Source organism: Gymnoscopelus braueri (assembly GCF_963280865.1).
Source record: "Gymnoscopelus braueri genome assembly, chromosome: 16".
In the NCBI taxonomy this organism is placed as follows: domain Eukaryota; kingdom Metazoa; phylum Chordata; class Actinopteri; order Myctophiformes; family Myctophidae; genus Gymnoscopelus; species Gymnoscopelus braueri.
Genome location: NC_137616.1, coordinates 49,286,604 through 49,299,698, shown reverse-complemented (window position 1 = coordinate 49,299,698; position 13,095 = coordinate 49,286,604). Strand labels below are relative to the sequence as shown.

At 43.9% G+C, this 13,095-nt stretch overlaps 2 long non-coding RNA genes across 2 annotated transcripts; both read right to left on the bottom strand.

The window, feature by feature from the left end:
* Window positions 1-4,305: 4,305 nt before the first annotated feature.
* Window positions 4,306-5,253, bottom strand: LOC308103635. The gene is made up of 2 exons (XR_013934762.1): window positions 4,952-5,253; window positions 4,306-4,705 (listed from the first exon to the last, which is right to left on the bottom strand). It is a non-coding gene; the product is annotated as an uncharacterized lncRNA (long non-coding RNA).
* Window positions 5,254-11,326: 6,073 nt separating this feature from the next.
* Window positions 11,327-12,274, bottom strand: LOC308102517. Its single transcript, XR_013934667.1, has 2 exons — window positions 11,973-12,274; window positions 11,327-11,726 (listed from the first exon to the last, which is right to left on the bottom strand). It is a non-coding gene; the product is annotated as an uncharacterized lncRNA (long non-coding RNA).
* Between the last annotated feature and the right edge of the window lie 821 nt (window positions 12,275-13,095).

The window sequence follows — 13,095 nt, the reverse complement described above, 5'->3', positions numbered from 1 at the left end:
CGACTCTGTGTGGCTTTCTCTAGCGAAGGTTTCAAGAATCATTGAGTAAAACCAAGGAGCTACATGCAGCGTACGTGATGGTTTGCTGGTCCATCTGTCCAGTGACCTCCAGGCTGTAGAACCTCTGCATGTCACTGATGGCTTCAGACAGATCCTGGATAGAATGCATGGAAGATGAGTCCGTACTGTTCTGGGGAGCCAGGTAGCCATATTGTCTCAGCCATGACTAGTGGAGACACACAGGAACAAAGACAAACAAAACATGATCAAAAGGTGTGAAATATAACTGAACACTTTGAATGAACAAATACCAAGTTGGGAATTATTAAAAGTCGTTATGTAGTAATTATCCCCACCATGCCGGATCGGCCGGTAGGTGGAGATTATGTTTTTGCCCCGTCTGTGAATCTGTCTGTGTGTGAGCAGCTAATCTCAGGCACCGCTGGACTGATCGGCGTGAAATGTCGCACGCATACACCCAGTAGGCCAAGGATTGAAGAATTCCGACCTTAAAGTTTTCGAATTGGCCTATAACAGGCCGCTTCACATTTTGGCCAATGACTGTTGAACCGTAGATTGTACAATATAGTTTTTTCCCTTAGATTCATTGGATATAACTTGTTCATTTCAATCTGACTAGACTTTCCGCCATTTTGTTTTCTTCATGTTATCTTTAAAAATGGCATATGCTATGCATTAATTAACAAGGTCATGTTTTGTGAAATGCCAAACGAGGCATGACTTGAGTTTTCAAAAAATTGCTATGCGCCCCCCTTTGCCAAATTGGACCAAGATTGGTTTCAGTGATATTTGGAATGACCCTCTACATTACTGCAAAGTAAAAAAAAAAAAAACACGCGAGTCTGCATGTATGTGTTAGGGGCAGACGAATAATTTTCATAAAACTGCAATATTCATTGGCTCATAAAAGCTTATTTTTTTCACTTAGAAAAAATCCACTTCCAAAGTACATGTGTAGAAAGTTTTGTGCACATTGGTCAAAAATCCCAGGAGGAGAGTTTTAACCGTTTTTCATAAAATTCAAAATGGTGGGAGATCTAAAGGTCAAAGGTCAAAAGTCAGAATGTGACAGTTGTTCGTCATGAGGAGACGCATATGTGTGTTGAAGTTTCATGGCAATAGCTCCAACAGGGCATGAGTTATACATGTTAAAAGTTAGCATTTTTAGTTAGCTATAACGCCACCTTTTGACGAATGACACAGTGCAAATAATTAGGAGGGTACTCTGAGGGTACGCCATGATCCCTGGTGTTTACTGTACCTCTGTATCCATGGTAACGTCCTCTGAGGCACTGAGTGAGCAGAACAACAGCACCATGAGGAAGGTCCGTCTGCTGAGCAACCAGAAGGAGGAGGCCATGTTCCTGGCGTCAGCAGCATAAAACCAATACAATAAAAACAACTGGAGCTTCCACTCCTCCGTGCAACAAGGACACAGTGTTGCTTCTTCTATTAAACGGATGGACACGGAGGTGGGGGGGGGGGGGCAGGGGGTGTGGGATGGTGAAGTACACATGACCCTTGCCCTTTGTTTCATGGCCACATGTGAGGTCACACAGAGCCAGACTGAGACTATAATTCAGGCCAGGGGTATAATCAACTGATTACTGAAATAACATCAGCAGTATTTCAGTATTTAGTAACATTGATCAAGAGTTAAAGGTAGGGGAATGTGTTTTTTTTTTTTTTTGTTCTGGGTGTGTTAAAAAGGTTAAAGTACTATATTCTGATAGTAATCATTGCTACAGAGCGTTTGTTCGGTCACAGGGGTCCCTCCAGCTCTTTAGTAAACAGAATATAGTCCATTTTCAGGTAGGTGACAAAATTTAAGCCAATCAGGAACGGCACACCAACCTCCGCACTATGGGAGATCGAGTTTTCTGTGCAGCTGCCCCCCGGCTGTGGAACTCACTCCCAGACCATCTCAGAGCTCCTCAATCTGTGAACACTTTTAAGAGAGCACTAAAAACCTACCATTTTAACAAAGCATTTGGTTAGCTTTTTAAGCCGGTTTTAATAACCCTGCCTCTCCTTTTTAAACATGTTTTTAAACTTGTTTTTAACCTGTTTTATACTTTTTGATTCTTGCAAATGGTTTTCTTTATCTTGTTTTATTATGTACTGTAGCACTTTGAGGTTTGTTTCAAATGTAAAGTGCAATACAAATAACATTTATTATTATTATTATTATTATTAGCACTCAAAATGCATTTTCTGTTTAATAAAGAGCTGGAGAGACATGGGAGACTCCTTTTACTGAACAAACACTCTATAGCAATGAGTACTATCACAATCTAGAGCTATTTTACACTTATTTTAACCAAAGTAAATCACTTACCCTACCTTTAACTACATCCAGAAAGGCATTCAGTATTCATAGAACCGTTGATATCTTCCAGACAGTCTCTCTCTGGTTATTAGGCTACAACAATGAATTGAGTCGGCTGAATTAACAGGATGCCCAGTTTTGCCAAAAGCCGTTTGTGAAAATGTCTGTTTCTTTTCAACTTACATGCTGATGCATCATTAATCTTGCTGGACGCTGGGGGCTCTTAATATATCTGTCAATTAAACATTTTAAGACATTCTCCTCCTCTTCTTGGGCCCTTCTTTTCTATATTCTCACCCGGTATTGAAAATATATTTTACCAGGAAATTAGAGCCACATGCTATGACACCTGAAATTCCCCACGGGAATCACGTCTGTCTGTCTATATATCTATTAATATGCTTCAACAATAAACATCCCTGAGGGGGGGGGGGGTAAGTTTAGCCATAATGTCCGTGTGACACACACACACACACACACACAGCTACCTATTGCAGAGAAGTGCTGTGATCTAAATGATACATTGGCACCGCTACATTTACAATAGTACACTTACCCGTGTGAAGATTTTAAAGTGATTTTAAGGTGGCAAAAGACTGCATTGCACAGTGACCTCAAAATTGTCCTGCACACAGGTCCTTTTTCATGTTAAATAAATAAATGTAATGTCAAATGTTAATACATGACATAAATAATATAACATTGTATTCGAATAACTTTTTTTTGTATCTTAAAGGTATAGGCCAAGTGATATTCTATGACACAAAGAAATTAGCAGACAAACTGGTAACTGGGCTGGTTAAAGAATAACAGATAGCATGTGTGCAGTAAGCTTTGGACTTTAATCTGGCGAAATTAAACAGAGAAGGCTACTCAAGGTCTGTTTGTATGTAGGTGATCAATTTAGCAAATAAAACAGTTGGTGCTTATCGGTCAGTGTACTTCCTGGCAGTTATGAGTCATCCCTTTGAAACCACACAATACTGTAGGTTGTTTTGCTCCAGTTTATGTATTATTTATTTATTAAATTATACATAAACATATAATTAAAAAACACAAAACACTGTTTTTCATTTGTCATTTGAAATAGAAAAAACTAAATCACCTTGCACTTATTTAGTTTTCAACAAGAAAACCCAAGTTATTAAAACAGGCTTTTGCAAATTACTTTTCTCAATCATTATTAAAATTGTTAGAATTATGACATTATACATTATTTTAAAATTATGATTTATAGGAAAATGTGTCTGAAAAAGTGTAAAACTGTCTGTATGGTTGGAAATACGGTTGTTAGCCATGTTATGTATGTGAATGACTTGGTTATCTTTTCCCCTTATAGTGCTGGCTTACAACTGAGAGCTTCTTGTTCCCACATGGTATTTATTAAAACATAAAGTATAACGCCAAGAAAAGTAGCATTATGATGTAAAGAGGACACGACAGGCAGTATTTCCTCTCACAGAGGAGACATCCATAGACTATGTTGCAAAATGTACGCTCAGGCAAACATCGAATTAGTTAAAAATGTAATAAATGCTTGGGTCACAACACAAGGCGTTGTGAGCTTGTAGATCTGCTTTTTTCACCAATAGTTCATTCATAATGCTTTTTGTTTGGGTCCCAGGGAGACATCACATTGGGTCTCAGCTGTAATGCTTTGGGAACCCCTAACTGAGACACATTAAGACCTTCCAACCTGCCGTGGCCATGTTGTTTTAGCTGAACATCTTCAAACACATTCATGAATATTCATACATTTTACAGACATTTCAAACAAACCATTCCAGGAATATCAAAATATGTGTAGTAACTGAGTAGTAATACTCTAATATGCCTGACTACGCCACCTCCCACTTGTAGAGGGGGCAGGAGGAACCCCTAAACCTTAGAATGTTCAAGACAATGTAATATGACCAATTTCCCTTAAACAGGAACAATTACTTTACTAGAGGCAGTTTGTGTAGAAATATAACATACTTTATTACCATGAAATGACAAAACACATCACTGTTGTCTATTACAAACTAGCATGACAATCAAGGTCCTTAAGGCAGGGTATTTAGTATTAAAATGGCAATCTAACAGTTACCTCTCGCTTTCTAAGGAAGGGCGGGTCGGCCCGTGCACACAGTGAATACCAAAAGAACTAGGGGAAAAGAAAAAGGGATAGGCCTGGCCTCAAAGAAATCATGCAATATAAACTAAATACAAAATTCAAATACAAAACATGCAGTGCCAGGTTATATCAATACACACCAATAAAAACCAAAGGGGTCCCCAGTGCAGTCCCAAGCTGAGAGGAAAGCCGTGTGCAGCAGGGCGGACCCGGCCTTGAACAGGGTTACACAAATTAAACTGTAACAGAACAGGAGAGAAACAGTTAGAATATGCCAATATGGATGAATGTTAAAACCTATGCCTACAGTGTACCTTGGCTAGATGACTCAAATAAAACAAAACAAGTAAATTAACAGTGGAAAACAGTGGCCGGTGTGGTCCCTTTAAGGAAACAAACAAACTGCATTAGTTGCCAGCCCTAGTATCACACTAAATAAAACACTATATTCAAATCATTAAAAGAACAAACAGCTTAAAACCTACTTTGTGTTGCAGTAACTGTGCACACAATGCAAGGCCAAGGCGAGGGGGGCAACCTCAACACCAGAGCTGCTGTATAAAAGAAGACAGTGATGTTACAAACTAAAATACATTAAAATACACAAAGAGTGCAATGCATAAAATGTATACTGCTTTACCCGTGTCTCCAGGTAGGGCAGACAGAACAGACACCACAGGACAGGAGGTCACTTCATTTGTAAAACTGAAATAATAAATAAATGCATTAAAATAAGATAATAAAACACAATGATGTTGGCTAAATTAAAGTGCTAAAGAGCATGGGAAGCCTCCATGTGCTCAACAGAAAATAGGCAACCAAACAAACAAAGCCAGCAGTAACATGTGCTCAAACAATAAGCTAACATTAGCACTAGCTGCAACAAACAAAAGAGTCGCACAAAGTAGCAGATCTACAAGGTTCAGTTTTTGGCCTACCATGTGTTCTCCTTCTCCCTGTATGAACCATGCAACCTACAGCAGAGACAAATGGCTCTCTACTGGAAGGAGCTAGGGTTTTATACTTCCTGGTCATGTGACTAAGTCAGGTGCAGTGGGTGCACCATTCACCTGGGTTCCCACATTCAACCCCCCCAAAAATTGTCGTCGCCCCGACGATCAACTGACTCATAACCATGGCCTAAACTGATGATTACTAGCCATCTCAGGAACCAGGGGAGCAGCAGCCCTTACCACCCCCGCATTGTGGCTTGCCACTGTTGACCTTGGCAGATTGTGTGGGTTAGAATTCCTCCCAGCGGTAGTGCGGGTGGTGCGTCGAATTGTTGGCGCCTCCTGACTGCTATCGGATGAAATGGAATCACCTTCAGGGGCCTCGTTGTCCACCCCATACGTGCTCCCGGCTCTATTGGGGACGGGTGGCTGAATGTCCTGTTGAGTTGCAGCAGCAGGCTGATTGGGTATTTCCCTACCAATCCATGCCAGGGTGTCCTCGTCTCGACTACTCTCAGGGTCACTATCTTGGTGGCTAGACTGAGGTGGTGGCTCGGTCTCCACTGGCACAGACGGTAGTGCCTCAAGTTGTGCTGCCCTCATCTCTGTACGGTTGACCCGTCGCACGTTACCAGTGCCATCAGCCAGTGTGATAGTGTATGGCCCACCTGGTTCAGTTGGCACTCTGGCTACTTGATAAAGGACTGGCGACCAAACATCCTGGATCTTCCTACGACCTTGACCGCGATGGTCCTTTAGGTAGACCATCTGGCCCACCTTGAAACCAGGATCACGCACCTGTTGGTTGTGGTGTTGCTGGCGGTACTCTGCTGCCTCTCCAAGGTTCTTGCGGGCTAGCTCTCGTGTCACCTGAAGCCGTTCTTGGTGCTGACAGACCCACTCATCCCATGACCTCGTTTCAGCTGAGTCATCTGCCTCCAGGAGAAAGTCTATTGGAAGCCGGGGTGGTACCCCAAACAGTAGGGTGTAAGGGGAATGACCCGTGGAGCGATGGATCGAGGTGTTGTATGACCACACTAACTGAGAGATGTACTTCGGCCACATTCTCTTCTTTTCAGGGGGAAGAGATCGAAGCAGGTCGTGGAGTGTCCTGTTAAATCTCTCACATTGGCCATTTCCTTGTGGATGGTATGCCGTGGTTCGGGACTTCTCGATCCCATACAACTGACAGAGTTGGCGGATCAGGGCACTCTCAAAATTCCTTCCCTGGTCGGAATGTATCCTTTTGGGTACCCCGAACCGGGTAAACCAGCTATCGACCAGGACCTTCGCTACTGTCACGGCACTTTGGTCTTTAGTCGGCACAGCCTGTGTGTATTTAGAGAACACGTCAGTCATAACCAGCACATTCTCTCTCCCGTCTGTTGCAGGTTCAAGTAGGGTGAAATCAATGGCAAGTACCTCAAACGGCTCACTGGCAAGGAGGGCACCCTGGTAGGTCTTCACCCCAGGCTGAACAGCCTTGGAAAGTACACAACGCTGGCAGTTCTGACAGTGTCTTTCGATTTCTGTTCCCATCCCTGGCCAGTAACATCTTTGCCGTGCCAGATCAGTGGTCCTTCGCACGCCTTGATGTCCATGTTGGTCATGAATACTATTTAGAAGTTCCTGATGCAGGCACGTGGGCAGAAGTAATTGAGTTAACGACCCCCCTTGTGGTGCGTTGATCTGTCTATAAAGCAGGCCGTTCTTTTCCACGATGCGGTCCCACTGCCGGAGTAGACACCGGACATCCTCTGGGAGCTGTGCCCGCTGTTCCTTATTTGGTGGCCTTCCCGTCCTCCAGAAAGGGAGAAAAGCTTTTAGCACTGGGTCGGCACCCTGTAAAGTTACCAGTTCAGCTGTTGACCTACTGGGCAAGGCGCCAATCTGCAGCTGTGTCACAACCTCAGTTTCCTCTGGATTGTGCTGAGAGCCTGGAGTGCTTTGGGTCTGCTGGTCAGGCTCCTCATTTCGTCTCACCGGGTCACTGTACTGGCGGGAGAGAGAATCAGCATTTCCGTTATTCTTTCCTGGTCGGTAGTGCACAGTGAAATCGAACGCTGCTAGTTGTGCTACCCACCGTTGTTCGACGGCTCCCAGCTTGAGAGTCTGGAAGTGACTTAGAGGGTTATTGTCAGTGTACACTTTGCACTTACTACCCAGCAAATAGTCTCTGAATTTCTCGGACAGTGCCCACTTCAATGCTAGGAACTCCAATTTCATAGAGCTATAATTTTCCATGTTGCGTTCCGAACCTCGTAATGACCGACTAGCATAGGCCACTGGCTTTAACTTGCCCTGATGCTCTTGTGAAAGGACAGCTCCTAAGCCTTGATGACTAGCATCCACCTCCAAAACGAAGGGTTTGGTGAAATCAGCAAAAGCCAGAATGGGTGTACTTGTGAACATCTTTTTCAGGTCACTGAAACTCCGCTCGCACGCCTCGGTCCACATATTGGGCAGGACTGCGGCTGGCCTCTTTCTGCTTTCTTTAGCTACTTTGATGACATCAGCCACCAGTTGGTGCAAGGGGGCAGCTATCTGGGCAAAGCCTTTCACGAAACGACGATAATAACTACAGAAACCAAGGAATGAACGGACCTCTGCTACATCCTGGGGCCGCCTCCAGTTCGCCACTGCAGAGACCTTCTCTGGGTCAGTCGCTACTCCTTCTCTGGACACTCGGTGTCCAAGGTACTGCACCTCTGTTCTGAAGAACTGGCATTTGCTCAGTTTTGCTTTGAGCCCCTTCTGTTGGAGTCGGCTGAGAACCATCTCCAGTCTCTTCAAGTGCTGTTCAAGAGAAGTGGAAAAGACAATGACATCGTCTAGATAAAGCAGAACTGACTGAAGGCTCTGATCACCGAATATCCTTTCCATTAGCCTCTGAAAGGTCCCAGGTGCATTGCATAAGCCGAAAGGCATTCGTTCGAATTCAAAGAGGCCAAATGGTGTACAGAAGGCTGTCTTGGCTTTATCTGCTTCAGCTACAGGGACTTGATGGTAACCACTTGCTAGGTCGATGGTGGAGAACCATTGAGCTCCACAAAGGCCATCCAAAGACTCTTCAATCCGGGGCAGTGGATAGGCATCCTTCCTTGTTTTAGCATTGAGCTGCCGGTAGTCCACACACATCCTCAGCTCTCCAGTCTTCTTCTTCACCAAGACGATGGGGGATGCGTAAGGACTGCTGCTCTCCCTGATCACTTTACTCTCAAGGAGCTGCTTAATGTGGTCTTTTACAGCCTGCCACTGTGTAGGGGGTATTCTCCTATATCTTTGACGGACAGGGACCTCATCAAGAAGGGGAATCTCATGTGTAATTACATCAGTGCACCCTAAATCTCCCTCCTGTTTAGCAAAGACGTCGCTATATCTCCCCAATAACTCCTTTGCCTGTTTCTCTGCTACAGGTGGGAGTTCTGGCCAGTGCAGTGCTGCAATTGAGTCAGGGATAGTCAGTGGAGGCCCTCCTGCAGCCTCTGCACTGACCAGTGTCACCTGAGCAACCTCTTGGCTCCCTTCCTCAAAATGTAGCTGAGGTTCTTCTATTCCCTCGACTAGATGTAACACTCCTAATACCTGTTTGGAGTGGACGGTAGCTCCTGTGGCTCCAACATTAACCACAGGTACATATGCCACACCATTTTTGACAGTCACAAGGGCGGGGGACATCAACAGGCCAGGGGCAAGATCTGAGCCACCAGGCTCCAGCAGCATAGATTTAGCCGGGGCATGGGGGACCTTTGGGCAGGTGACTTGGACAAATTTTACAGACCCTGCTGGTATAAACTCCCCTGCCTTGTCAAGAACACGGACACGGCCCTCAGGAAGTAATGGGCAGACTTCCAACCTATGACAGTGGCGGAGGGCTGACCCCCAGTTTACATCTGCTTGAATGGCAGATAAAGAGGCAAAAAGAGCTTCCCCATGTTCAATGAATAACTCTCTGTAGCACTCTATGACTACATTCATCCCCAATAATCCTGGGACAGTGTGTTGCTGTGATGTACAGGCAGTGTCCTTTACAACCAAAATCCCACGACTTGGAATCTTTTTACCCAGCACCTGAACATCTAACTCCAGATATCCTACATAGGGGATAGCTAGCCCATTAGCCGCCTTCAAAGCCAACCACCCACATGACCTAAGTTTATGGGCACCCCAGGGCTTGAATGCTTCATTAAAAAATGACTCTGTAATGGTAGTAACCATAGACCCTGTATCCAGCAAACATTTCACCATTACCCCACCCATCTCCACATCTACTTCAGGGCATCTACCTATAAGTTGTCGTGCAGCATTTGAAAAGGGTGGGAACTGTGTAGATTGGGCATTGCTAATAGTCTCATTACTAACATTTGCACTGTTGGCAAAGCCCATACCTGGGGGTCTCACAGCGGGGTAGGCTGGGTCTGATTCAGGCTGAACACTGGGCACGCTGGATGCTCGTGGCCTCGGCCCCTGGTGACACTGGCGGAGGACATGTCCAGGCTTCTTACAGCGGAGGCAGATGGGCAGGCCCTCTGGGGTAAACTGGAGGTTGGGTTTATAGGGACGAGCAGCAGGCTGGTCTAATAGACGCTCTATTTTAGATAGACTTTCTATCATGCTGTTAATTTGTGACTGCTGTTGCTTAAATTGTTCCTGCAAAACTGAAAGCTCAGATCCCTTCCCGACTCCCACTGCATGACAAGACCCCTCTACATCAACATCAACCCCACAGTGATGAAGACTAGCCCGAGTTTGTCCGGAAGGCCTCTCCCCCTCTTCCACCCACTTAATGGCTTCTTGTCGCAATGCCAAGAAAGAAATAATGGGACGTTGCCTTACAATGCTCTTTAACTCCCGTCGCAAGGATATATCACGCACATGTTCCAGAAACTGGTCTCTAACAAGAGTATCTAGGTCTGTCAACCTATTTGGGTATGCACGTTTTATATCCTCAATTAAGGCCCACAGGGAATGAGAAAACTCTTTTAAAGACTCCCCCTCTTTCTGTTTTCGATCAAAAAACTGTTTCTGCAGGCTAACAAAAGAAAAGGAGGAACCATACAGCTCTTTTAGAATGGTCAATATGGTATCTGGCTGCTCTCGCTCTGCCAATGAACGAAATCTAATCTCTGCTTTTGCTTCCCCCTCCAAGTGGTCATAAAGGAAGAGGGCCTTCTCTCTGGCACTCATATGCCTATCTCTCAAACATGACTCTACATTCTCTATCCAATCATGAATTGATAGGTCAGATTTGGATTTGGAGCCCGAGAAGTTGGGGCATTTCCTCTCTCTTTGAATATACACAAAACGTTCAGCTTGTGGTACAAGCACGTTTTGAGGAGCCGAAATGCTGCCGGGGGTGAACCCGCCAGAATTTGTACTGGTAGTAGGAGTAATATTACCTGTATCTAAACTGGCACCTCTTCCTTGAGTAAGTTGCTCATTTGCCACTCGCAGCCTTTGTACCTCCTCACGCAGAGACAAAAGTTCCTCCATCTCCTGGTCCTCACTCATTTCAGCAGCACAGTTTTCAACACTTTGCTATAATGAGACAAAAGTTATTACAAGGAAACCAATAACGGGGTGCAGTTGTTGCCACAGGTCTTTGATTCTCCGGACGGGTCGATTGTGGCAGTCCACAAGCCTTCCTCTGACGTCCAACACCAACCACTGTTTTTCCACTCAAAAATGAAATAAAACCTAAGTTCATACACAAATATCTGCCTCTTTAAGGAAGTCCTGCCGACTACGCCATAATGTAGTAACTGAGTAGTAATACTCTAATATGCCTGACTACGCCACCTCCCACTTGTAGAGGGGGCAGGAGGAACCCCTAAACCTTAGAATGTTCAAGACAATGTAATATGACCAATTTCCCTTAAACAGGAACAATTACTTTACTAGAGGCAGTTTGTGTAGAAATATAACATACTTTATTACCATGAAATGACAAAACACATCACTGTTGTCTATTACAAACTAGCATGACAATCAAGGTCCTTAAGGCAGGGTATTTAGTATTAAAATGGCAATCTAACAGTTACCTCTCGCTTTCTAAGGAAGGGCGGGTCGGCCCGTGCACACAGTGAATACCAAAAGAACTAGGGGAAAAGAAAAAGGGATAGGCCTGGCCTCAAAGAAATCATGCAATATAAACTAAATACAAAATTCAAATACAAAACATGCAGTGCCAGGTTATATCAATACACACCAATAAAAACCAAAGGGGTCCCCAGTGCAGTCCCAAGCTGAGAGGAAAGCCGTGTGCAGCAGGGCGGACCCGGCCTTGAACAGGGTTACACAAATTAAACTGTAACAGAACAGGAGAGAAACAGTTAGAATATGCCAATATGGATGAATGTTAAAACCTATGCCTACAGTGTACCTTGGCTAGATGACTCAAATAAAACAAAACAAGTAAATTAACAGTGGAAAACAGTGGCCGGTGTGGTCCCTTTAAGGAAACAAACAAACTGCATTAGTTGCCAGCCCTAGTATCACACTAAATAAAACACTATATTCAAATCATTAAAAGAACAAACAGCTTAAAACCTACTTTGTGTTGCAGTAACTGTGCACACAATGCAAGGCCAAGGCGAGGGGGGCAACCTCAACACCAGAGCTGCTGTATAAAAGAAGACAGTGATGTTACAAACTAAAATACATTAAAATACACAAAGAGTGCAATGCATAAAATGTATACTGCTTTACCCGTGTCTCCAGGTAGGGCAGACAGAACAGACACCACAGGACAGGAGGTCACTTCATTTGTAAAACTGAAATAATAAATAAATGCATTAAAATAAGATAATAAAACACAATGATGTTGGCTAAATTAAAGTGCTAAAGAGCATGGGAAGCCTCCATGTGCTCAACAGAAAATAGGCAACCAAACAAACAAAGCCAGCAGTAACATGTGCTCAAACAATAAGCTAACATTAGCACTAGCTGCAACAAACAAAAGAGTCGCACAAAGTAGCAGATCTACAAGGTTCAGTTTTTGGCCTACCATGTGTTCTCCTTCTCCCTGTATGAACCATGCAACCTACAGCAGAGACAAATGGCTCTCTACTGGAAGGAGCTAGGGTTTTATACTTCCTGGTCATGTGACTAAGTCAGGTGCAGTGGGTGCACCATTCACCTGGGTTCCCACATATGTAATAGTAAATGTACAAGCCCTCAACCTGTTACGTTGTGAGCTTTTAGATTGGCTATTTTATAGGGGCTTAAAATGTTAAAGTTGCATCTTAAAAATCCAAAGTGTGTTCAACTCTGTTTGCGTCAACATGCTGACTGATCCACAATTCATCCACAGTGTAAATATTAACACTTAACCCATTAAGACCTGAGGCCCATTCTATTAATGTCTTCTAAAACTGTTTTATGAAAAACTTATGTTGCTATATCTGTGGTGCTGAAAACGTTTTCATGTCAAGGACCCCCAAAATGATATGTATTTGGCCACGGACCCCCATCTCAAAATATTGTGTTCCATGCAGGAACTTCCAGAAGCAAAGATTTGAGTAAAAAATGTTTGCTTTAAAAATATGTACAGTATATATATTCAAAGATGTAAACACATTTTCAAGATTTTTCAAAAATAGCAGAGGTCCACAACGCCTCGCATTGTGAGCTTGTAGATCGGCTATTTTCACAATATTTATCTGTGGAACGGAGCC